Raw genomic sequence first — 25,647 nt, forward strand, 5'->3', positions numbered from 1 at the left:
TGACAGCTAATGGAGAAGGACTCCTTAAGAAAACCTGTCAGTGACTCCAGATTCATCTTGTCTACAAACGTCAGTTTTACCCTGTAAATAATACTCTATAAAATACTCAATTGACTTAAAGTTAGCTTGAAACATTCATTAAAATATTCAATGAAGCTTATATCTAAGCCACACATGTTAGATATCACACACACACACACACAAAGGCACACACACAGGCACACACACAGACACACACACACACACTACATAAAGCAAATACAGTGCTATTATGTCCCACAAAATTCCTATTCAATTTTATTAAATTTTGAAAAGAAAGCCTTCCCATGGTTCTCTGCTCCTTTCAACTTGCATTCTTTATTGGGCACTTTGTGAGTATTACCTCACAAGATATGTGTGTAGTGAAGTAGCTGATTCCTTGATTTACCTACCTATCATGAGAAACTAATAATCTCTCTCTGGTCCCTTTTTTCATTTATAGGTAGAAATCTGAATGTTAATACTTCTTGGTTTATATTATATTATGTGAATCACAGAGTGTTGGTTAATATAGTCAGTTAAGATCATCAAAAGAATAAGCCAAAAAACCTGAAGATGAAATAAAATTTAGCACAGGATTCTAAGCCCTTTAAAAGGTCAAGGTACATACCGACATCGCTATTTCAATGTGTGAGAATGCAGACACATCTAGTCAGATGACAGGCAGACCTGAGAGGAGAGTTGTTGGCACAGAGGCCAGCCTGATTTTCTGATGCAGGTTCAGACTCAGCAGGGGGCAGTCAGAGGTTTGGCTATGCTGGTTGACACAGGGGACCTGAGAGACCAAGAATACACGGCTCACCTGAGCTCCTATTTATGGATATATTAGTGGCTTAATAACCTGGACTGTTCTTCACAGTGAATCCTGTTCCCAGGGGCAGATCTAGTCAGGAAACCAAATTAAAGATGAGGAAGTAGCCTTGTCACTATGAACAAAGAAAGTCGCAGCACTTTAACAGTTATGGCCATCAAGCTGAACAAGCAAGAGAATTGCCCTCCTGGAATATACATTCTCTCTCCACTTTAAAGCAGCACAGATGGTAAGAAGATACTTCATTTTCCAGAGTCATAGACATGCAGTTAGCTACAATTCACTTCTATTTACTCTCCCTCATTCTCTCCCTCTCCCTTTCTCTATCTCTGACTCTCTGTCTTTCTCTGTCTCTCTGTCTCTGTCTTTGTCTCTGTCTCTCTCTCTGTGTGTGTGTTTGTGTGTGTATGAGTGTGTATTTGTGTGTTCATGTGTGTGCAGTGCAAATGCATGTGTACACACATGGGTGTGAAGGCCAGAGGTCAACTGCAAGTCTCATCCTTACTTGACATTCATCTTGTTTTGTGAAACAGGATGCTTCCCTGGAACAATGTGTTTGCCAAGTAGTTTTAGCCAGATGTCTAAGTGACATCAAAGGACTGTTGTGTCTCTGCCTCTGCAATTCTGGAATCACATGTGTACATCTCCTTAGCAACTTCTTTACATGAATTCTGGGGGTTGAACTGGGAACATGATGTGTATGCAGCAAAGATGCTAATGAAAGAGACATCTTTTCAACCCCAATATTATTTTTTATGAACTCAGGAATAGGCTGAACTCAAACATGTGTGAGTGTGTGTGTGTGTGTGTGTGTGTGTGTGTAGGAAAAGGAGGTTGTACCCAAGGTATTTTCTATCTATGATACTTTATGAGACATACATGTGAAGTTCTAACTGTAGTAAAGACATGATCAAGGCATTGTTGTCTAAATTCTGTACAAGTGGCTGGTAGATGGTAAAAAGGCAAAATGGGGAAATCTACCATAATTAAAGATTTAGAGTGATGGTGCATTTGGCATTCTCTGTTTACTACTGTACTCAGTTCAACCTTCTCAGCAATTTCAAGAAGTACAGATGTAACCCATACATTAGCTAAGGTGACAATGTTCTTCAAAATTCTAGGGAGAGTTGGCTCCCAAACCCCCTTGCCATAGTAAGCTATCAATTGACATGATAAGGGAAATGAAAGAAATTATAGTTGATTTAGGAAGCCGAGAGCTGCCTAGGAGCTTGGGCATGCTATCACGAGTGCAGTGTACTTTCACTGACAGCTTCATCATTTATTGTGAATAAAAATGTTTATGGTATGAAATATGATGCCTCTTTATATTTCAATACTGACAACAATAAGTGTTTAATTATATCCCTCTGCACCTTTATTCTATAGTGTTCCAGCCAAGGCAATGAATGAATTGATCTTTCTACTCTATGACCATGGTTCTGAATAGAGACACCTCAGGAGTCATGTCTTTGAAGACACACCCAGCCACAGGAAACTGGGTTCTGTCTTTATTCTAAGAGTTAAGCAGATAACTGTCTCCTAGTTTGTCAACTCTCAGCCAGTAAAGGAGGTGGCTACTTCACTTGGTAGACTTAACCCATCATTCCATTAACATCTTTTAAAGAGGCAACTCTTTGCGTCACTGAATCTTTAAAATTATTTCACCATATCAAAATTTTTTCTGCTTTCTTGCCCTATAAAACATCATAAATCCAGGAAAAGAATTATACGTTTTGAATAAAATATTCTTGTTCTAAATTAATTCATGTAGATGTTATAAAACTTAACAGCTTTAATAAGTATCTTCATTAAAAAGAATAAGCTCATACAAATCAGGATGCTCTCAGCAAATTTGGGTAGTATTACCATTTATTTAAAGCAAAAGAAAAGAAAAAGAAACCCATATCATACCTGAAAGTATACATGATATGTATCTGTATATGTATATAACATGTGAAATTCTTCTGAGTGGTCCTAAATCATTCTTATCTAGCTTTCAAAAAAGAGTAACCTAGATATGAAACCCCCAAGCCATTCTAATATCTCATTAACCTCAAAGGGACTGTTTCTGACTCTCGGGTATTAAAAATAGCACACTAAAATTAGCATTAACCAAACAGTAACATTTTAACTAGCAAAAGAGAGTGGAAAATTTCTCCTAGAGAAGGTTAATGTTATAGTAAGGGAGAGAAAACAATACGTAAAATGCTATAAGAGAAGCTCAGGTTCTACCTGGCACACTACAGTAATACACTCTAAGCTACAGGTTCATAAATGCAGTTGCAGAAACAAGTAAGGGGTTTTGCCACAAATGCAGTTGCAGAAACTAGTTTGCTTTCTAGTGTTGTAATAAAGACATGAACAAAAGCAACTTGGAGAGCAAAGGGTTTAATCTATTTTACATATTCATATCACAGTCCCTTACTGAGAGAAATCAGGGCAGGAGCTCAAGGCAGGAACCTGGAGACAAGAGTTGATATAGAAGCCATGGAAGAATGCTGCTGACTGGCATACTTTTCTTGACAGCTCAGTTTGCTTTCTTATAGCATCCAAGAGCACTTGTCCCCAGTGGACTGAGCCCTACGTATGAGACATCCATCACAAAAAATCCCCGCAGATTCAGCTACAGAGTAACCTTGTGGGGGACATTCTTTCAATTGCGGTTGTCCCCTCTCAGTTGACTATAGCTTGTGTCAAGTAGTGCCACAAAGTAAATGCAAACAGAATCCCCAAAGTGAAATCAAATTTTGGGAGGGAGTGAGCATTATCTTATGCCCCAGAAAGGTAGGTGAGTGCAGTGTTCCCGGGTTCTGCTCACAGTGCCATGAAATCTGCCATTTACTGAATGGCACCCAGGAAGCCAGGATGGTCAGTTATCTCATTCGGTCCTTCTTGACTCATGTTAGGAATGAAACACTTAGGTCTGCCAATCAGGCAAGTGGAACAAATGATTTCAAAATATAACATATTTTGTTACCTTGGCCTATCATTGGACTAATGTCCTGAAGCCTTTAAGATCATTTCAGATAATAAAATGAAATTAATAGATTTGAGAAGCAGACACATTGATTTTTAAAAAAAAGTAGAGCTAATATAATCAAGCAGGGACAATTTATTTGTACTAATTTCTATTCTATAATTCCAAATTAACACCTGAACCAAAATGTTTTTAAAACCATGCTAGAAGTGAGCACTCTTACAGCTTTATCTCCAGAGTGACTGGGGTGTCTGAGTTCTGCAATCAAGACTGAACAGAAGAGGGATATCCAATGTCATGCTCCACAGGACAAACAAGTGACATCTTAAAAGTGTATGACAACTGCTTGTTAGTTTAAATCTACTAGGAGACTACTAGTATGATAGTCATGCTTTGTATTCTCCTTCACAGCAGATAAAAAAAAAAAACAAAAACAAAACAAAACAAAAAAAACAATAGTCTTCCGAGTTTAGAAGTTAACAAACTTGAGTTTCATTTTTATTGTGAACACTCATTACTGGATGCAAGAAAGCATGCTAAAATGTAAGGATAGTCAATAGTGTCATTTTGAAGATTTTAGTGTTAATTTACAAAACCAAGGTAATTCTAAAATGAAACTAATATACACGGTTTAAAGAAAAAATGGTTAGAAGGACAAATCTTGCCTTCTACTGTCCATGGTCCTGGAGCAAGAACTCAGGAGCCCATACATGCAGATCTCAAGACCTGTGCTTACTGGGAAAATAGTATATGTCACATAGCAGGCAGGTTACTAACCAAAATCAGATTTACATAACTTTCACAGATGAACATTATCCTAAATTTCCACTAATGTAGTGGTCTTACTGCTAGTGAGTTCCTGGGAGCTTGGCTTGATTGACCACCCAGACATGCTCACATACTTAGGAACACATTTGTAAGCATTTAAATGACACTGGCAATTTCCACATTAACAAGGTTTTCTTTCTCATTCTGAAAGCAGATTCCATCATATTAGGGTTGTCTTTCCTAATATGTTCTGATTAAGGAAATCTAGGTAACCGACCACTTTTGCCTGGGACCAAAAGCCTACCCTTCCCAGTAGATAATCCAACAAAAACAAAAAGACAATGGTTGTGTTGAATCTAGTTGTTTGCCTTTTCTGCAAGCAGTAGACAAGGTAAGGGATATGCCTTTTCATTTTTACATAATATTGCCAAGTGAACAAATGTTGTGTGAACTAGTTGTCAATCATAAAACATTCCTGTCCTAACATGCCAGAGGTATTTTTGTTTTAATCAACACTTTCTTCTCATGCAAAATCACTTAGAAATGTTGGCGTTTTAATGAACTACATATTTGAGAAAATGAATACAAGCCTGCCCTTTGAAAGTAAAGACAAGATGCAATTGTGTTTGTTAAACTACTCTAAATAGCAGTCTAAATGTTGTTTTTGAATAATTAAGCTTCCTGTCCCTTCAGCTACTGGTCTTTCAATATTAAGCAACCCTACTAACATTTGCCGATAATCATGCCTAAACTAATGCTGAAAATCGGACTGCTAATGAGAGTGGTGGCAGATCCAAGCTTCCTGAGAAACCTACTATGGATTGTTTTAAAACTTTATTAAGGGTGTATCAGATGAGTCCATAAAATACAGGGATTTTTCAATAGTGACTGTAACTTTTAGGCTTCTCATGAAAAACATGGTTTGATATGCCAATAAAAAATATAGCCAGTCCTGGGATATCTGTTTTTTTTTTCATGATCCTGAGGCCTGAGATTAGTATGAAAAAAATGTATATCACATAGCAGGCAAGTCAATGGACGAAGTAAGATTTACCCAGGCAAATATTCCCATGAAAAGTCAAACAGGAACAGTGTGGCTGACATGATATTTCTTCAGGACATTCAACAATTATATACATTTTCTTCATAATCAAGGTTAAGCCTAAGCATGACACAACCTATTTATACTTTGACTATTTTGCCTATTCAAAAACATTAGAAAATCTGAGTCATAAACTGTCCTAAGCAAACAATTGTTAAAATTCTGTGATTTAGAATAATTTCAGTTCACATGACTTTTAAAGTTTTTTTCAGAACAATCTGTATGTTATGTCAAAGACTTCTATGTTGCTTAAGTTTTCACCCAGTGTATAACACCCCTCTGACTGTAAAACTTCATTTTCTATCCAATTACAAACACTGTGTTCCTTGTTCAAAAAAAAACATACTTTAGTGAACAAGCATTAGAGTTTGAGGAACTCATGAACTTAAACTTGGGAGATTGAGCCTTAGAAATTAATCAATATTTTTAGGACTGTACAGATAAAGATTTTTATCTACCAATGGACTTCTTGATGTTGATTTGGGCATCTACTTTGTACTGTACTGTGTCCTGAATATAAAACTTTAACATGTAAGAAACACTTTTTCATAAAAATTGAGCATTTATATCTGCCAATGATATTGATGTATTTTCCAGACATTCATCCTACATGTACAGTTTGCCATGAACTAGGCTCTCTGCAAGACATAGATCAGAAATATTACAAAATTAATGCAAGACCATTATCTTCAAGTTATCCTCAGCCAGTGAGAGATACAGGCAAGCTGGGAAATAAGACAGCATACTATGGGAGGTTTTAATGGACTCTTTGCCTAAAATGAAATGAGAACACAGACAAATAAAGAGATCAAGTCTTCATTATGTATGAGGAGGAAAAATCAAGCTGAGGAATGTTTCATGAGAAGTTTGTGCAGAGCTAAGCACATTAAAAAGATAATGCAGTATTACTCATCAGAACCTATATCCTTCACAGAAGGACATAGAGAAGTCTACAGAGTTTCATTAAGAACCAAAAGTGCACCATTAAAGTAGTGCATGCCTTTAATCTCAGCCCTTCAGAGGTAAGGCAGGCAGAGCTCTGTAAGTTTGAGGCCAGCCTGGTCTACACAGTGAGTCCAGGACAACACAGAGAAACCCTGTCTTTAACAACCACAACAACAAAAGAATCAAAAATTACAACCCAATATCTAAAACAAATTGAGGATATTGGATAATGAAAAATGAAATTAATGGCCATGTTGTTAGTACACCATCAAAACTGGCAAAATAAGAGTTAAAGTAATGCAAAGCTTTCCTCTGCACACTAAGAAATTGCTAACAATGATATTCCCAACTCTTACCTGCAGAGCTGTAACATGGAAGACTAGTATAACTTCACATAACTGCTCCTCAAGACTTCTCTTATGTGACTACTATGTATTCTTTTTTGGTTCAGTGGGCCTGACCTTTTATACTTCTTGATGCAGTTGAATACAATACATTGAAGGATGATCTGGAAGTTTATACCATAGTTTGAATAGCATGATCATAATGATCGTAATAAGCCAACCAGCAACTAGCAAACTCCTTGCTATCAAACACAGAAAAAGCATTAGACTCAGGATTGCAGACTGAACAGTGAACTTGCATTTAAAATTTCTACTCTGATCTAAACAGATACTGTCTTGCTATTACTCACGTGCTATTGGTCCATGCAAGCCTTATAGACAGCATTGGCCAATGAGTAGGAAGAACATCATTTCAGTCAGCAGAGTATCCAAGTCATGGCGAAGGACAAACACAATTCTCATTCTTTTGTGAGGTGAGGGTACAGCAATGGGAACCATGCTGACTGCTGACACACTAATCCCTTGCTCTTAATTTTCTTGTTGCCTTCTCTGTGAGAATGGATGCGGCTCTTGTTAATTTCTTTCTGTAAGTGAACAGTGATGTTGGGTCTTGTAATTAGTGAGCACTGTAGAGTAAGTGGTAAGATACTGTGAGGTAATCAATAGTCTTTTCTAGATCCAGTCTAATCTTATGGACAAACTCCTAATGCAGGTCACTCACTGTCTGGACCCTTGAAGTAAGTGGCCTCTCCATGTGCGCCTTAATCAACACATGGCCCTGACAGCCTGCTCAGCCTTCTCACAGTCAGCTTCTCTAGCCTTTCTTTCTTCCAGTATGGTTGGCTTCTAACTTTTACTACCAGGTTTATGCCTTACACTCAGCTTCTTCAATACCAGCATCTATGGGGCAGGTGGCTTTTCTAGTACCTGAAGAAAAAGTTGGCTTCCTCTCCATCTGCCTGCTGCAATGACTGGGAAAGCATAACACAGTGGCCACCAGCTTTACTGTTCCCCAGATCTCTATGATCTTTCCCCAGTGCCCTACAGAGCAGATATCTGCTTGTTAATGAAGCCATGTTTCCAACTTCTAATGCTGTCGTCACACATAGACTATACTGGCATTCACTAAACACTGGTCACAGGCCTCTTACACCGAGACCTTACTGTCATCAGTGAACATGCTGGTTCCTCAGAATGGTCTGAATCTCATTCCAATGAGAATTTCTTAATCTCCATGTCCATATATAGTGAGTTAATTGCTGCATTATTTAGAATTTTATTTGTTTAATAATTCCTTGTTACTTCAGCCTTCTGCCATAGAAACCATCCTTTAATTTTTTCACTACTAACATTTATTGACCTGATCCAAATTTATATAGAAGTTAAATTAGAAGCCATCCCAGGGTTCTGACAGAGGGAATCAGATGAAACTTAATCAGCAAGAAAATTGGCCTTATTTATTCATTTCCTCATAGTTTTGAGTAAGACTCTTTCATTGGGCATGTGTAGATGTCCTTTTCTCTTTCTCCATGGTTCTACTTTACCAATGTTGCTTGTCAAAGTCTTTCTTTCCTTTTGTTTGATTGACTCTGGGTCTCATGTAGCCCAGCTTGAAATTGCTCTACTCATAAGGATGCCCTCAGATTCCTTATCACCCTTCTCTTGCCTCCAGAGTGCTCACATCACAGAGGTGTGCCACACCTAGCTTTGCAAAAACATTTCCTTAAACTATATAAATAAATCTTTGGAAATATATTTAAGTTTTGTTCTGTTTGATGCATATTGACTTGAAACAAATATGTCTGATTTTGTGAGCCTTTCCAAGTGGTTGGGCTTGATTTCTTTGGATGTTTTGCTTTCATCAGTAGCATATGATTAGAAAAGACTCATGAGAAACAGCATGTTAAAGGTTGCCATGCCTTAAAACTCATTTCCGATGCATCGATCAGCCCTTGGTTACTGTGTAAGCTCATGTGAAGTATACTCAGAAAGCAAATATATAAAATCTTGATTAAAATTTTGACAAATATATGAATCATATGTTTATCCTCATTTTAGTATTTTTATTCCACAAAATGAACATTATAAATATAAATTATTTTATGAGCAAAAGCAAAAACAACAATAAAAACCTCTCTGGGTTTAGAATTTCAGCTATTCTGATTTTTAAAGGGATTTACTTAACTTTATACTTACAAATGTTTTCTTGCATGTACATATATGTGTCCGGCTGTGGAAGGGTATCCTGGTTCTTGAGTTGTGGGTTCGGCCACACCCTCAGAACCCAGGCTTCTGACATGAGGTCTGATCTCCATTCAACCTGTGCCCTTCAGTCAAGTAGAATGCAGGTAGAAGGCATGATTAACAGGTCTCCACCTCCAGGGATTAAAATATTAATGAGTTATCTAAAGGCTGGGGGGCATAGCTAATTAAGTTATTCCCTCCCCTTTTCCCTCTCCCTATAAAGCCAGGCTTCCCTGGTTTTAGGGGGGAGCACGAACCATCTACACCCATTCACCACACCATGAACAATAAAAGCTTTGGAAAACTGGACTCCACGTGTCTCCTGCGCCTTCTGCCAGATTCCCAGCCTTTGGAACCCTGAACCTTCCCGATGCAGCCACAGGCCTGCCCAGGGTGGCTGTGTGAATGTGGGACCCTCCACTGGTAGTGTGAGTAGCCCGCCCAGGACCCCACCACTGGCCCTCACAACTTTGTCCCCACTGCCGGACTCCCCCACATGTTTTTTTTTTTCCCCACATATATGTATCACTGATGTGCCTAACACCAACAGAGGACAGAGAAGGGTGTCAGATCCTTTGGAACTGGAGTATATGGGCAGTTGTGAGCCATCATGTGGGTATTGAGAACCAAATGGGGTTCCCAGCAAGAGCAGCAAGTGATCTTAGCCACTGAGGTATCACTTCAGCTCCAACTTGCATTTTTAATTAATACATTTTGATAATTTTAGCAAAAATGTTTATTAAAACTGTGGCTATTTCTCTCCACTGAAGAATTATAAATTTAAGGAATTGCTTGTGAACCCTTCTGCCCCTTGCCCGGATCCCGATGACTGGAGCAGACACCCAGCTGATCTGCTCTCCTGTGGAAACCATGTCCTGAGGCATCCTAGAGAGACCACTGCCCTCAGAGCTGCAGACATCCTAGAGAGGCCACTGCCCTCAGAGCTGCAGAAACCACGTCCCAAGACATCCTAGAGAGGCCACTTACATCAGAGCAGGGGACACCTTATCCAGAGGCATCCTAGAGGAGCAACTACACTCATAGCAGCAAACACCTAGCTGGTCTACGACTGTGGAGACACCATATCCTGAGATATCCTGGAGGAGCCACTGTATCCATGACAGCTGAAGCTCAGGATCACAGAGACATCCAGACCCGAGGAGATCTGACACAATCAAGATAACTGGAAAGGCAGGCTCCAGTCAGAACCAGTGAATGCAGGTAGCACTAGAGCTAATCAAATGGCAAAAGGTAAGTGTAAGAATGTAAACAAAGAAACCAAAGTTACTTGGCATCACCAGAACCCAATTCTCCCACCATAGCAAGTCCTGAACACCACATCACACTGGAAAAGCAGGATTCAAAATTAAAATCACTTCTCATGATGATGATAAAGGACTTTAAAAAGGACATAAACAACACTCTCAAAGAATTTAAAGAAAACACAGGTAAACAGGTAGAAGCCCTTAAAGAAATGCAAGAAAACACATCCAAACAGGTGAAGGAATTACATAAAACCATCCAGGATCTAGAAATGGAAGTAGAAACAATAAAGAAATTTCAAAGGGAGACTACCCTGGAGATAGAAAACCTAGGAAAAAAGATCAGGAGTCATAGACGCAAGCATCACCAACAGAATACAAGAGATAGAAGAGAGAATTTCATGCGCAGAAGATACCATGGAAAACATAGACACAATGGTCAAAAAATGCTAAATGCAAAAAGCTCCTAACACAAAACAACCAGGAAATCCAGGACACAGTGAGAAGACCAAACATAAGGATAATAGGTATAGATGAGGGTGAAGACTCCCAACTTAAAGGGCCAGTAAAAATCTTCAACAAAATTATAGAGGAAAACTTCCCTAACCTAAAGAAAGAGATGTCCTTAAATAATACAAAAAGCCTACAGAATTCCAAAAAGACTAGACCAAAAAAGAAATACCTGCCATCATATAATAGTCAAAACATCAAATATACAAAACAAAGAGAAGATACTAAAAGCAATAAGGGAAAAAGGCAAAGTAACGTATAAAGGCAGACCTATAAGAATTACACCAGACTTCTCACCAGAGACAATAAAAGCCAGAAGATCCTGGACTGATATTATACAGACCCTAAGAGATTACAAATGCCAGCTCAGACTACTATACCCAGCAAAACTCTCAATCACTATTGATGGAGAAACCAAGATATTCCATGACAAAACCAAATTTACACAATATCTTCCCACAAATCCAGCACTTCAAAGGATAATGGATGGAAAACTCCAACACAAGGAGGGAAACTACAACCAAGAAAAAGCAAGAAAGTAGTCTTACAACAACCCCAAAAGAAGATAGTTACACAAACATAATTCCACCTCTAATAACAAAAATAACAGGAAGCAACAATCATTTTTTCCTTAATATCTCTTAATATCAATGGACTCAATTCTCCAATAAAAAGACGTAGACTATCAGACTGGATACATAAACATGACCCAGAATTTTGCTGCATACAGGAAACACACCTCTGTGACAAAGACAGACACTACCTCAGAGTAAAAAAATGGAAAACAATCTTCCAAGCAAATAGTCCCAAGAAACAAGCTGGAGTAGCCATTCTAATATCAAATAAAATTGATTTTCAACCAGAAGTAATGAAAAAAAGATAAGGAAAGACACTACACACTTATCAAAGGAAAAATGTACCAAGAAGAACTCTCAATTCTGAACATCTATGCTTCAAATGCAAGGGCACCCACATACATAAAAGAAACTTTACTAAAGTTCAAAGCATGTATTGAATTTCACACAATAATAGTGGGGAATTTCAACATCCCACTCTCAGCAATGGACAGATCATGGAAACAAAAACTAAACAGAGAAACAGTGAAACTAACAGAAATTATGAAACAAATGGATTTAACTGATATTTATAGAACATTTCACCCTAAAACAAAAGAATATACCTTTTTCTCAGCACCTCACAGCACCTTCTCCAAAATAGACCATATAACTGGTTACAAAACAGGCCTCAATGGATACAAAAAGATTGAAATAATCCCGTGTACCCTATCAGACCACCATGGACAAAGACTGGTCTTTAATAACAACAAAAACAATGGAAAGCCCACATACACGTGGAAACTGAACAATGCTCTACTCAAATGATGACTTGGTCAAGGAAGAAGTAAAAAAAGAAATTAAAGACTTTTTTTTAGAATTTAATAAAAAGGAGGACACATCATAACAAAACTTGTGGGACTTCATGAAAGCAGTACTAAGAGGAAAATTCATAGCTCTAAATGCTTATAAAAAAAAACTGGAGAGAGCATACACTAACAATTTGACAGCACACCTGAAAGCATTAGAACAAAAAGAAGCAAATATACCCAAGAGGAGTAGATGGCAGGAAATAATCAAACTCAGAGCTAAAATCAACCAAGAGAAACAGAAAGAACTATACAAAATATCAACAAGAGCTTTAGAGCTAAAACCAAGAGCTGGTTCTTTGAGAAAATCAACAAGATAGATAAACCCTTAGCCAGACTAATCAAAGGGCACAGAGACAGTATCCAAATTAATAAAATCAGAACTGAAAAGGGAAACATAACAACAGAAACTGAAAAAATTAAAAAAAAATCATCAGATCCTACTACAAAGGCCTATACTCAACAAAATTGGAACATCTGGATGAAATGGACAATTTTCTAGACAGATACCAGGTACCAAAGTTAAACGAGGATCAGATAAACCATATAAAAAGTCCCATAACCCATAAAGAAAGAGAAGCAGTCATTAAAAGTTTCCCCACCAAAAAAAAAAAAGTCCAGGACCAGACAATTTTAGTGCAGAATTCTATCAGACCTTCAAGGAAGACCTAATACCAATTCTCTTCAAACTATTCCACAGAAGGAACACTACCCAATTTGTTCTATAAAGCTACAATTACGCTCATACCTAAACCTCACAAAAACCCGACAAAGAAAGAGAACTACAGACCAATCTCACTTACAAATATTGATGCAAAAATACTCAATAAAATTCTCGAAAACAGAATCCAAGAACACATCAAAATAATCATCCATTATGATCAAGTAGGCTTTATCCCAGGAATGCAGGGATGGTTCAATATTTGAAAATCCATCAATGTAATCCACTACATAAATAAATTCAAAGAAAAAACCACATGATCTTCTCACTAGAGGCTGAGAAAGCATTTGACAAAATTCAACATCTCTTCATGTTAAAAGTCTTGGAAAGATCAGGAATTCAAGGTCCATACCTAAACAAAGTAAAAGCATTATACAGCAAGCCAGTAGCCAACATCAAACTAAATGGAGAGAACCTTGAAGCAATCCCGCTAAGATCAGAGACTAGACAAGGCTGCCCACTCTCAGCCTACCTATTCAATATAGTACTGGAAGTCCTAGCCAGAGCAATTAGACAACAAAAGGAAGTCAAAGGGATATAAATAGGAAAGGAAGAAGTCAAAATTCCACTATTTGCAGATGATATGATAGTATATTTAAGTGACCCTATACTTCCACCAGAGAACTCCTAAACCTGATAAACAACTTCAGTAAAGTGGCTGGATATAAAATCAACTCAAACAAATCAGTAGCCTTCCTCTACTCAAAAGATAAACAGGCTGAAAAAGAAATTAGGGAAATGACACCCTTCACAATAGTCACAAATAATATAAAATACATTGGTGGGAATCTAACCAAGCAAGTGAAAGATCTGTATGACAAGAACTTCAAGTCTCTGAAGAAAGAAATCAAAGATCTCAGAAGATGGAAAGATCTCCCATGCTCCTAGATTGGCAGGATTAATATAGTAAAAATGGCCATCTTGCCAAAAGCAATCTACAGGTTCAATGCAATCCCCATCAAAATTCCAAATCAATTCTTCATAAAGATAGAAAGAGCAATTTACAAATTCATTTGGAATAACAAAAAAACCTAGGATCTCGAGAACTATTCTCAACAATAAAAGAACTTCTGGGGGAATCACTATCCCTGACCTCAAACTGTACTACAGAGCAGTAGTGATAAAAACTGCATGGTATTGGTACAGAGACAGGTAGAAAGATCAATGGAATAGAATTGAAGATCCAGAAATGAACCCATACACCTATGGTCACTTGATCTTTGACAAAGGAACTAAAACCATCCAGTAGAAAAAGGACATCATTTTTTAACAATTGGTGCTGGATCAACTGGAGGTCAGCACGTAGAAGAATGCAAATCAATCCATTCTTATCCCCTTGTACAAAGCTCAAGTACAAGTGGATAAAGGACCTTCACATAAAACCAGATACACTCAAACTAATAGAAGAGAAGATGGGGAAGACCCTCGAATACCTAGGCACAGGGGAAAAGTTCCTGAACAGAACACCAATGGCTTATGCTCTAAGATCAAGAATTGACCAACGGGACCTCATAAAATTGCAAAGCTTCTGTAAGGCAAAAGACACTGTCAATAAGATAAAACAGCAACCAACAGATTGGGAAAAGATCATTACCAACCCTAGATCCGATAGAGGGCTAATATTCAATATATACAAAGAACTCAAGAAATTAGATGCCAGACAACAAAATAACCCTATTAAATGGGGTACAGAGCTAAACAAAGAATTCTCAACTGAGGAAATTTGAATGGCCAAGAAGCACCTTAAGAAATGCTCAACATCCTTAGTCATCAGGGAAATGCAAATCAAAACAACCCTGAGATACCACTTCACACCAGTCAGAATGGCTAAGATCAAAAATTCAAGTGATGGTAGATGCTGGCGAGGATGTGAAGAAAGAGGAACACTCCTCCATTGTTGGTGGGAATGCAAGCTGGTCCAAACACTCTGGAAATCAGTCTGGCGGTTCCTCAGAAAATTGGACATAGCACTACCTGAGGACCCAGCTATACCACTCCTGGGCATATACCTAGAAGATGCTCCAACATATAACAAGGACATATGCTTCACTATGTTCATAGCAGCCTTACTTATAATAGCCAGAAGCTGGAAAGAACCCAGATGTCCTTCAATAGAGGAATGGATAAAAAAAAATATATATTTGGTACATTTACACAATGGAGTACTACTCAGCTATTAAAAATAATGAATTTGAGAAATTCTTAGGTAAATGGATGGAACTAGAAAATATTCATCCTGAATGGGATAACCCAAACACACAAACAAACCACACATGGTATTTACTCACTGATAAGCAGATGTTAGCCCAAATCTTGAAATAGCCAAGATTCAACTAACTGACCGCATGAAGCTCATGAAGAAGGAAGACCAAGTGTGGATGGCTCAGTCCTTCTTGGAAGGAGTGACAGAATGGTCAAGAGAGCAAATAAGATGACAAAGTGTGGGACAGAAAGTCAAGGAGGGGCCATCAGGAGACCACTCTACCTTGATATTCGTCCCATGTGCAGTCACCAAAGACAGATGTCAATATGGATGTCAGGAAGTGCATGCTGACAGGAACCTGATGCAGCTGTCTCCTTGAAGGTCTGCCAGAGTCTGACATATCCAGAGGTGGATGCTGGCAGCTACCCATTGATCTGATCAATGGTTCCCAATAAAGAAGTTAGAGGACTGAAGGAGCTGAAAGGGTTGGTGGTCCCAAGAGGAGAGCAACAGTGCCAGCCAACCAGAGTTCCCCAGGGTCTAAACCACCAGCCTGGGAGCACAAAAGGAGGCACCCATGACTTCAGCTGTATACTTATGGGAGAATGGCCTTGTAGGGCATGGGTTGGAGAGGAGATCCCTGGTCCCATGAAGGCTGAACACCGAGCGGGGAGGAATTCGAGGGTGGGGACGGGGGAGTGGGGGATAGGTGGGGGCACACCCTTGTGGAGGCACGAGGGAGGACGGGATAGGGAGTTCTTGGGTGGTGGGGGGATAAAATCTGAAATGTATTTTAAATAAATAAATAAATAAATAAATAAATAAATAAATAAATAAATAAGAAACTAAAAAAAAAAAAGGAATTGCTTGTGAAAGTACTTCATGTTCTGTTTTCCTATTGAAAATCTCCATGTGATTGACTACTGAACAATTGAGGGGAAATTACTCAACACACACATACCCCCCCCCCACACACACACATATTGGCTATGAGGTAGTACATTAGAAGTGTGCAAATCTATCTATTTATTTATTTCTTAAAATGAAGACAGCATTTCTAAATAAAAAGTAGTCACTTCAAATATATCTGAAGGTACAGACAGACACCTTGGTGCCTGGCATCTCTGGTAGGCACATCTTCTGTATCTGTTTTTACTTGGTTACTCTTTCTGATATTTTAAGATGCCCTGGGTCATCATTATAGCTATGCGGTTTGTGGGAGGGATTAAATTTTACATCGTAACTTCTAGTTATCACTTCCTATGTCTTCCTCAGAATTCCAGCTCCCCGAGTATGTCAAGCTCTAGGTTTGGACTTGGGAATTTTGGAATTTATAACCTAGAAGAGTTTGGAGATTTCCCCATTCCTTGTACATTATTCTACAGATGAGAAAGCAAAACCCAGAAGATAAATTAAATACATTTCAGGATGTGCAGTGGGTCTACCTGAAGCCTTCACCAGAAGCTGCTCAATGCCAAAGTCACATATCAAGCAACTGGAATTCATGTGGACAGAAAGGGGAAAATCTCCGATATCAAAGAGCACTCCTTGTAAAGTTGGAGCGTTACATTTACACATCTGACACCTGACAGTGGCACCTAAATGTTCTCTATACCTTGATGACAATAAATTTCACACACACACACACACACACACACACACATTTGTGTGTGTGTGTGTATGTATATGTACTCTCCCACACACCCCACACAAATATATATATATATACAAATATATATACACATAGATACACACATCTATACATACATAAACACACAAATATATAAATACATGCATGTATAAACATACACATATACTATACACATACATATATACATAAACATATACATACATAAATGTTTTATTATCCTTTAGGAACTACTCAACATTCTCATCCTAAAAGAAACCATACTTTATTTCAAGAAAGAATGCATTTTAAGCAAAAACAAGTTTTAAAGCATGTATTGATTTTGTTTGTTTTTAGGTATATGTAGAGCCTTTCTTTAATGAAGCAGTTGTTGCTCACTTCTCTCTGAAAACCATCTGGTAATCTTATTTTCACTGACATAACAACATGAAATACTAAGAACAGCAAGAGGAACAAACACATAGATAGGTCATCTCATCAAAGAGAAGACTTGTTGACAACTAGATTTGAGTACTGATAAATATTATGCCCCAACAACATAATTAATGAAAACATGAAGCAGAATGTTCTATCTTTTATCTTATTTCTCATTAATGACTTTACATAGGCTTTAATGGACAAAACTAAGAGTTAGCACAAAAAGAAAACAGAGGCTCATAAGAAAGAGAAAAAGCAGGTATTGCCAGATGGCAATATCAAAAGCTGTGGCAGAATCATGCGCAGAAACCCAGTGAAGATTTTTAAATGAGGAAATGCCTTGGAAGCCTTTGTATAGTGACAGAGATGTTTCTAAGAAGTCCAGTTAAGTTGTGACACCCAAGACCAAGGTGTTTTAAAGATTCACTCATCAGTCAGCACATACATATAAGTAACCTTTTATAGACAGAGCAGGTTGTATTTGGGAATACCTGTGTATGTACATATACATATATGCATTTCACAACAATTAATGAATAAAGAGGTCATGATGGGGAAAGAGAAAATTATGTTATATTATAATCTCAAACATTAAATGTAAAGATATTCTTTATTACATGTGAAATATAATATTTAATAATTTGCTTTATATTATTTTTCACTATTTACAAATAATACAAAAAATACCCTTTTCCTATGGTTCTAATATGCTTATTTTCTACACACACAACATATGGATGTCAATAACTGAGCAGTGTCCCTCCCAGATAAATCCTCCCCTACTGTCTTTCTTCCCCATCACAAACATAAAGGCTACATTTAGAAATCTCAGTCTCATTTTGTCATTCTTGACTCAGATATGCTCCATCAAAAAGTACAAGCTGCATTTGACCATTTCCATACAAAATTACAAATTGAGTTAAAGCCTTAATAAAGCATACACTAATAATATACTCTGCACAATCCACGAGGCCTTACCTCCATCTTCAGGCCATGCAGCTAAGCCGTTAGTCTCAATATACATTCTTCCCACTTGTGTATAAATGCCGACATATGTCCAAAAGAGTAGAGGCACCCCCATCACCTATCAACTGACAAATGTGCAGACAGGAAATGGTATATATGCAATGGAAAATTATTTAGGTATAAAAATGAATGAAGTACTGTTGCTGGGTATAGTGGCACATGACTTTGGTCCTAGCACTCAGAGTTTGAGACCAGACTGGTCTAAACAGATTTCCAAGGTAATAGTGAATCCCTGTTACAAACAAGAGTATACGTATTGCTACATATTACAATAGGGATGAACTTTATAAAAAGTATGATAAGTGAAAGCAGTTGGCCACAGAAAGAAACATTGTATAGAATTCTAGTCATAGAGTTTTGGGCAGGGAAATTATTTAGTGACTAAAAGTAAAGCCTCACTTTCTTAGAGCCAAGGGAGTGACAGTAATGTAAGAAGGTGATCCTAGAAGCTTCTTTATTCAGTGACAACAACATCCTAACATTGACTGTAGTGAGGATTGCAGGAACGTGTGATTATGCTAAAACCACGGACTTGAAAACCTTACGGGGATGAACTATAGGGTACTTGAACTGTATCTTCATATAATTATCTTTTTAAAGCACCAGAGATCACATTTCACACCATTTTGTACACTCCTTCATTATACCTACACCATAATTAGCAAATGTTTTCTAATTATCTCTGAAACCAACAGAAAGAAAGAACTTAAGCTTTTCGACTCAGTGTGGTCTACGGGGCCGCAGCAGCACCTCTCCAGGAGCTCCAATCCTCCTCACACGTGCTGCAGGAAGGTGTGTTTGAATATGACCTGTGGTGATATCACACACACTAGAGTTTGAGACACATTGTACTGTGTAAACTGGGTGTCTCCTATTTACTGAGTACATCACAGCCCCTTTACACAGCTGTTTGCTTACTTCCGGGCCTTACTTATTCATTCCCGAGGTTAAATCAACTGACTTTCAATAATGGCAACCAACGGTAATGAAATGCAACTTGCCCAGTTCTCTTGGCTGCAGGTTTAACGTGTTTTTCAGTGATCATTCAGGCCTTTAAATGTGATAATTATTTATAGTCTAAGGAATTATTTTAGGAATAACCAGATAACTGGCTTGGAGTTCCAGTTCCTTTCATTCTGGAGAGTCGAATCTTCTCTAATCATTGATTTAAATGTGTAGTTACCAGTTTCCTTGTGTACAATATATGATGTCAAATCAACTTATTTGATCTCTAATGAAATTTAACTTATAATCATCTTTTAACTATAGCCAACAATTTCTGATGTTAGCAAGGGGTCATTTTGAACATGCAAAAAACATTTAAATGTACACGAAACATTTGATGTACATGAAACTACATAAGCAGGTAAACAACTTTTTGTCACACATCTATTGGGTGTTTGTGCTATTGCAAACTTCACACTTGCTCAGCCTGTTGGACCTAGAAAACCTAACAACACAGAAGCCTGTGCTTAGTTACAGCACAGGCTACAGCGGTAGGATGCATCACATTTAGTGACCATTGCTTTTCCTGTGTCTGTCCCCTCTCTCTGACCTCAAACCTTCACAGATAGAAGAACCTGTAGCATCTCATTTCTTTTCTTCTCTGTCTCAACTCTGAAGAGGATCACCATTACTTAATGTGAAGCAGAGAACAGGCAAAGCTCACATCACACTTCTTTCCAGGCTTGTTCTTGTCCAGCGAGAACCTTCCCCATTACACACTGCCTCTCTTATCACCAGGTGATTTTTTTTTTTATTATTGCCTCATTTTTTAATTGAATACTTTATTTATTTACATTTCAGATGCCATCCCCTTTCCCCATTTTCCCCACACCCAGACCCCCCCTTTCCCATCCCCTCTCCTCCTCTTTGCTTTTATACCATTTTAATTACATGCAAGTATTAAGGTCAGTTCCAAGTTAAGGAACTAGCAATACAATAGTTGGAAATAGTCAAGGAACAAGAAAGGCAATAAACATAAACAGTCAAAGAAGAAGCACAGCGATAAACAAAGTCCTGTGACCAGGTGGATTATTATTGGTACATTAACAAGGGGTTTTGTGTCATATTACATCCTGCCTCCTCAGTGAGGGTGCTCCTCACCGTAATTCCTTACACAACACCCTGCAGAAATTAGGCCCTGCTTCTCCCTCCCAGCCTCATGTTTCCAGAAATAAGACTCAGACTCAAAATATACAAATACCTTGATCATATATCTATGCTTTTCTCTGACTAATTACAAATAATCTAGTTATTTTAACCTACATTAAAATAGGCTGGTTATCTGTGCTCTGGTACCACATGTCCCTCTTCCCCAGTGGATCCCCAGCACCTGGCTCTATCCCAGAATTCTCTCTGCCTCCCAGATGCCCCATGCTCTATTCTATGGCCTTTCCTATAGGCCATAGGTTTCCTTAATGATAGACGATGCATCCTTACAGTGCACAAAATCATCTCTCTACAGCACCTGAAATCCTCACGTACATCCCTGCCATGATTAGTTGTCTTTGAAATTGTCACAGATGGCTGAGGCAGAAGGTTGCTGTTAGGTTTAATTGTATTTTTAAATTTAATTAAAATGTAATTACATTATTTTCCTACTTCATTTTCTTTCCTGAAACCCCTCCTGTGCCCCTACCTCTTTCATGTCCCCACATAGTCTTGCAAATTTATGGCCTCTTTGTCTGTATTATTGCATATATTTGAACAAGTATATAAATAAAGTCTATTGAGTCAGTTTAGTGTTGCTTATATGTGTATGATTTCAGGAATGATCACTTGGCACCAGGTGACCAATCAGAGGTATAATTCCTGGAAAAGTTTACTTATCTCTCTAGACAAAGTAATGAGTTGCTTGTACCCCCAAATTAGTATATTTATTGGTATTGTCATTTTCATATCTTGTTTAGGAAGCCATGCTGTTAAGGTATCATGAATGTAACTTCCCCGTCCTTTCCAGGAGACACAATCTCCACCCAGCAGATTTCTGGGTGCTCTGTCTCTTACAATCCCAATACAAGTAACACTCCAAATGATGGTGACTCTTTCATGTCAACTCAATTGAATTGGTAACACCTAGGAGACATACCTCCAGGAGTATCTTTGAGGGCGTTTAGAAGATGGCCTTGGAGTCCTGGGACAAAAGAAAGCTGGGCACTCATTCATTTCTCTCTGCTTCCTAACCCTGAATGCATGGCTAACTTCCCCACACTGCCACAGTCACAGCCAGAGCCACTGTCCCTCCTTGACAGCCAAGACAGAAAGCTATGAGCAAGACATCTCTTCCTTCCTCAATTGGCACTGCTGGATTCGGCTAGCACTCCCTGTTTAGTCTCTAATGGTGATTGACAGCAGTCTTCTTTTCTTATTTCTGTCTTATAAACGCCACTCATCTGCATGTCCCTATGAAACCTGTAGAGGGAGCCAGCTCATACAGGGAGTTTGTATCAGCTTAGCTCTCTTTAACACACACACACACACACACACACACACACACACACACACACATTACTTATATAGATTTAATAACTAATATATAGCTCACTGTGGAAACTGGGTGTATGTGAAGTGTTTTTTTTTTTTTAACTATTAGGAGAAAACTATATAACTATTTAAAAGGAGGAACTAAAAAGAGTTGGAGAGAGTTTTAATTTTCACAGCAAAGTTTTAGTTTTTATTTTTCTGATATTCCTTTCTAGTCTGAAAGACATGGGTACTAAAATTCCCTCAGAACTCCTCCAAAGGCTGCCCTGGCTGCAGCGCTGGCAGTTCTGTTGTTAAGAACCCAGTTGCCTTTTGTTGTCAATCAAAAGAAAGTGAGCTAGCAAGGCATGAGGTAGCAGGTGAATTTCTAATAGGGAACTTTATTAAGGAAATGGAAGGAGGACAGTCTGTCTTGGGACTCTAATTTGCGCCCACCACATTGGGTGATCTCTTTCTGCTCTCAAGCCCCTTGGCACTTTGCTTTTGCCTGCCTCATATTTGCTCGACTCTCCTATACTACGGTTGTTTGTGTACTCAACTTATCTCTTTTATTGAAATGGAAGCTCCTTGGAGAGGGAAAATACTGTTGGCCATATTTTTTAACCTTCAGCAACAAATATTATAGAAGAAAATAAAGGAAAGAAGAACAACGTACATGTGTCTCCTTGAGCATCTCTTATACACTAGAAGAATGTTGCCTTAGTATTTTGAGAAGGTTCGAAAAGATATGTATGTCATCTGCCTGAATTTTCACTAATTCTAACCCAAAATAGCCAGATGGAGACACATGCTCAATGTGGAGTTTATTAAACTTAAGACTTGAGAATAGAACTTACGGGTGAAAATTATGGGTTTTCAACTAGGTTTCCTGCCTGGCCACAGGTAGAGACGGGGAATCTCGGATTTCCCTGTTTATTATTAGTTCTGCTCAAACACACATCATAGCCAAGTTCATGGCAGCAGTCATTGTCTTCTGGCATTCACAGATCCAATTTCCACATCCCAAAGAGGAAATACAAGGCGAGTCCAAATCTATGGCCTATTTTTTCCATACACCTGTATTTGAAGTAATGTATTCCTTTTCTAGGAAAAAGGGGAGTGAGTTGGCAGAGGGAGACCAGCAATGCCAAACACACAAGCATCTATCTCTTTGCATGGAGTTACAAAGAAGCAGCAGAAAGGATTTCCACTGTCCCAGTGACTTCATCCAATGTTCCATTTAATCCTCAAGTCTCTCTCACACTGGGTATTGTTATCTTGGTTTTATAGATGATAAAAATCTAACCTATAATAAGTAACTAACCTTACATTTCACAACTAGTAAATGTTAGAAAAATAAATACAGCACAAGTTCCTCTCCTTTGCTTGTTGTTGCACACTGCAAAGGACAGGTGTTTTTAGGGCATGTGTGAATGAATTACTGAATTCATGCATCCATGGATAAATGGGTGGAGTGAATTATTAAATCTGCATGTAATTGTGTAACTGTAATAAAACTTTAAAAACTTTGACAATAAAGATGCCAATGGCCGATGGTTGGGAATGGCAGATCGCACAATATTTCCCCAGACTTTGTGACCTACTTAACTGATATTTCTACCAATGCACTAAAAAGGGTCTTGACTGGTGCTTTCTTGTAGCAGTAAGTTTTTGCTTCACCGCTTTGTGCTCCTGGTGGATTGCACTCAAACACCTGCCCGGGAACTATCTTTGGATCCGCAAATAAAAGACACACATACATCGCTTATTTTAAAATGCCTTGGCTACCTCAAAGGCTGGCCACTGCTAAACCTTCCCCTGATATCCCAGGCCTAATTGGAGAAGTGGCCAGTGGCCATTTACCCAATGTCTCCTATAGCTTGTTGGCTTGAAGCCCTCTTGTAGCTCTCCTCTTCTGTCTCTCCTTGCATCCTGGCGAGTCTCACCATTATTCTCTGCATCCTAGTCTGCCCAACTCTAAAGGTCCCAGCCCATGCCCAGCCATTGGCTGTTGGCATCTTTATTGATCAATCAAAAAAAAAAAAATTAGGGACTTTTAGCATTTGGCCACACAGCTTCCCAATTGAATCAAAGATTTAGAACCAATCTCTAACACTTTCTTTTTTCTGTTATAAAATTTCATGGCACTGCTAGCATATTTGCTAGACATGTTTCCAGGACAGGGCCATGGTCACTCATATTTGGCTACAGAATACATTATCTTTCACCTCCTTTGAGGTGAGAGTTGTGTCCTCACGCCAACACTATGTATGTGAATAAGTTTAAAGTCATCACATCATTGGAAACTGAGCTAGCAATATGACTAGGTGAGCACTGCCTTCTCTACTAAACAGTTACGTCAGGATATAAAACCAAAATCTGTTAAGATGAATGAGAATTGGATGTCTGTGGGGGAGGGTTATTTATGGTAAAGGGGCTTTCTTCCACATCCCTATTCTCAGTTCTTGGTCATGGTAAATGTCAGAGCAACCCAACTGTGTGATACCACTGTTCAGTCTCCTCAAAGCAGCCATACTCTGAGATGCTACTGTCTAGCTCTCTCATGCAGTCATACCCCTTCACAGTCTCTGCAGAGCTACCACTGTCAAATGCAGCAGCCAGAGAAAACACTATTTGCTAAATATTTTGGTATTTATGGAGCATCTTGATTAAAAATATAAGAAAAACAGATGAAAGGGAGCTGAGGTATACAGTCTAATCTGCTTTATCAGCCTAATAACTGGTATAAAATGCTAAAAGAATTGTTTTATCTAGCCTTAGTGACTAGTTGGGCTAGACATGTGAAATGCTTCTATGACAATGAAATTGATGATTGTGACAATCTTCAGTGGAAGAACAGCACATAGGTCACTGCCTGTCAGAACAGGAGAAGGTCACAACAAGCAACATGTCACTGTACAGTTTGTGTTGTCATCTTTCTCTTTTAACTTGGACACCACTGATATTGAATCTGTACTGCAGTACTACTACCAACCACACCCAAAGTTAGATATTATCCTGGGTAAGTGAATGAATGAAAGGAACAGCATTGCCTTTGTGAATTTATACCTTCCAAGAAGTGTCTTCTCTGAAGAAAGGTCAATCTCAGGTCACAGATACTCTTGTACTTGAATGTCCGTGGCTATTGATCTAAAATCTTCCAAATTATAGTATGCCCAAGCCATGGTATAGGAGACTTCAGGCTTCAAGTGAACTGAACAATCTGTACAGTCCCATTATCTCAGTCCAGGGTATGTACACTAGGGATTTCTTTTGTTTATTCTTTCTACCACTTTATTCACATTTGTCTCACTACAATCACTGTTTGGAGAGGCAGAAAGTGAGATTTCCTAAGATCAATGTCCACAAAAGAACTAGAATACTTTTTTAGTTACGATGCTCCAAAACAAACAAACAAACAGAATTAACAGATAGTGATGCCTGAATTTATGAAATGATAAGGCATGTTAGTAGAGTGAATTATAAAGATAAATAAATAAAAGTCAGACAAGACTACGGCGCATAACTCGTGTGATCCTCGAAGGCTAGAGATCCTATTCAGTGCTTACAGAAGGAAGCCCTCTCTGACTTCCCTCATCTTCCCAAGGTGAGCAGCAGGTAAGCTGAATGGAAGCAGAGTGCATGGTAGTTATCCTCTGAACTTAGGCTACACAATACTCTGTGCTAAGTGTTTTGAATCCATTGTCTTATTTAGGTCTCAAAGCAACTTTGCTGGCAGTTT

General features: G+C 38.4%; 1 protein-coding gene across 1 annotated transcript in view; it reads right to left on the reverse strand.

The window, feature by feature from the left end:
* LOC117707158 (EGF-like and EMI domain-containing protein 1) overlaps window positions 1-25,647 on the reverse strand; it is a 530,582-nt gene that overhangs the window by 134,887 nt on the left and 370,048 nt on the right. The gene's annotated exons all lie outside the window — the stretch shown is intronic.

The sequence above is a fragment of the Arvicanthis niloticus genome, chromosome 4 (assembly GCF_011762505.2).
Source record: "Arvicanthis niloticus isolate mArvNil1 chromosome 4, mArvNil1.pat.X, whole genome shotgun sequence".
Classification (NCBI taxonomy): Eukaryota; Metazoa; Chordata; class Mammalia; order Rodentia; family Muridae; genus Arvicanthis; species Arvicanthis niloticus.